The sequence below is a fragment of the Pteropus alecto genome, unplaced genomic scaffold (genome assembly GCF_000325575.1).
Source record: "Pteropus alecto unplaced genomic scaffold, ASM32557v1 C18781752, whole genome shotgun sequence".
In the NCBI taxonomy this organism is placed as follows: Eukaryota; Metazoa; Chordata; class Mammalia; order Chiroptera; family Pteropodidae; genus Pteropus; species Pteropus alecto.
In genome coordinates this window covers 1-1,815 of record NW_006494035.1, presented here as the reverse complement: position 1 = coordinate 1,815, position 1,815 = coordinate 1, and the positions used below count along the sequence as shown (strand labels likewise).

Here is a 1,815-nt window from a genome sequence, read left to right as displayed (position 1 = left end):
AAGGTGTGCATTTTCCTTGCAATATACAGCAACATCCTTCCACGGAAAGAGTACTTTCGATGACCCAACACAATAGGTTTGGATCTTTTGACAAGTGGCAGCACTGTAGATTGGGGAACAGACAGGAGGCGGAGCAACTGGGACAGTCTTGCAAAAACCCAGGCAAAACAATAAGTGCCTCTGCCACGGGGATGGGGAGGATGAACCAGAAGCATTTAGAAACAATGGGGAGAGGACCAGCTGAATGTGGTGATAACAAGGAAAAAAATCTGAGGTCAAGGACATAATTCTTCATGAGAACAACATGTAAGTAGATGATGAGAATGTCAACGGGATACAGGACGAGGAAGAGATTTAGGGATTCAGAGTGGGGACAGGAGGTTTGGTTTGGGAGCTTAGAGAGGAGTTCGAAGCCTGTGGAATGAGGCTCAGCAGTGAGTGAGGTGAAGCATGAGATCCGGAAGTGGATGACAACAAAGGACAGAGAGAAGGGAGATGTCAACAGACAAGGAGAGAAGAGGAATGACAGGAGACAGAAGTAGAAGCCAGGAGAGTATAGGACAAAAAAGAAGAGTGCCATCGAAGCTTCGTCTGAGGATTTCAAGAAGAGCAGTGTCAGTGAGATGAAGTCAGAGGACCGAGGAGGCCACTAATGGATGTGGTTACAGTGCACGATTTTTAAAAGGAGAGGAAGGCCACTAGAATCAGCAGTAAGGCGGACACTTGACCTGAGTAAGAGCATCATTTGCTGCTGACTGAAACTGCTCTAATGGGATACAATCTTTCATTCTGTAATAAACAGAAAGCCGAAAATTAAAGTACCTCCTTAAGCTGAACAATAACAAACGTTTTAAGTGTCATGAGTCACAGAGTTTTAGAACTGGAGGAGTGCTTACTGATCATCCGTCTAATCCATCCCCCTTTTTTTATGGTTCAGGAAACTCTGGTAAAGGGCAAGTTTCAAGAAAGAAACATACCAGGCCCAGAGCCACTAGAGTCCAGGCCACGGAGCACATGGCAAAGGCCCCTATGCTTCTCGAGTCAAGACTGGGAGTGCTGGCCCAGAACTAAACAGATTACACTTGAGAACAGCAGCTTTATTCACAATGATACTCGAACGGGATTTAGCAAAAGATCCTCCTCCTGCCCAGTATCTTGACAGCATGGGTTGCACTTCATAAACGAAAAAGAGAAATATCCCGGAGGCAGGAAGGGAACTCTCTCCTCGGATGTGTTCTCTAAACCCCAGACGAGTTCTGTGCTCCCCAGGGCTTTGCGGAGTGGGTGGGGGACACTGTATTATCAGCTGGGAGCCCAAACCCTGGATCCCCTTGGGGCAGGTGTGGAGGCTTCGACACTGGCCGGGAAAACATCAGGCTTTCACCTCACTCATGGCCTCCATGAGGCGAGCACTGTTTGTGACGGCTGTCGTCAGAAAAATGAACCTGTACCCTGAGGAGTCAAAAGCACTGGCATATGTGACCCCGAGTGGACCACAGGCCCCAACACTAGCCATGCCACATGCGGCCCCCCCCCAGTCCGACAGCCCTGGCTGGATCGGAGCAGCAGTTTAGAGACACGGACGCGTCAACGCCATGCTCAGGGCACAACGCCACTCGCCGCACCTGGCAGAACTGGGCGCCCCACTCTTTAGCTCACAGCCAGCGGTACCCAGGAGCCACTCCCTGGAGGAGCCTCCAAGCACTGCCCTTCGTCCCTCAGATCCCAAGGAGGCCCAACGTCACCTTTCTGGTCTCCCTTACCTTTCTCCCTGCCCAGGAATCGCAGAGCCGAGATCTCAGAGAAAGTGCAGCC

General features: G+C 50.5%; 1 long non-coding RNA gene across 1 annotated transcript; it reads right to left on the bottom strand.

Annotated features, from left to right (window-relative positions):
* Nucleotides 1-1,076: 1,076 nt before the first annotated feature.
* On the bottom strand, nt 1,077-1,815 carry LOC107196647. The gene is made up of 2 exons (XR_001518078.1): nt 1,764-1,815; nt 1,077-1,452 (listed from the first exon to the last, which is right to left on the bottom strand). It is a non-coding gene; the product is annotated as an uncharacterized LOC107196647 (long non-coding RNA).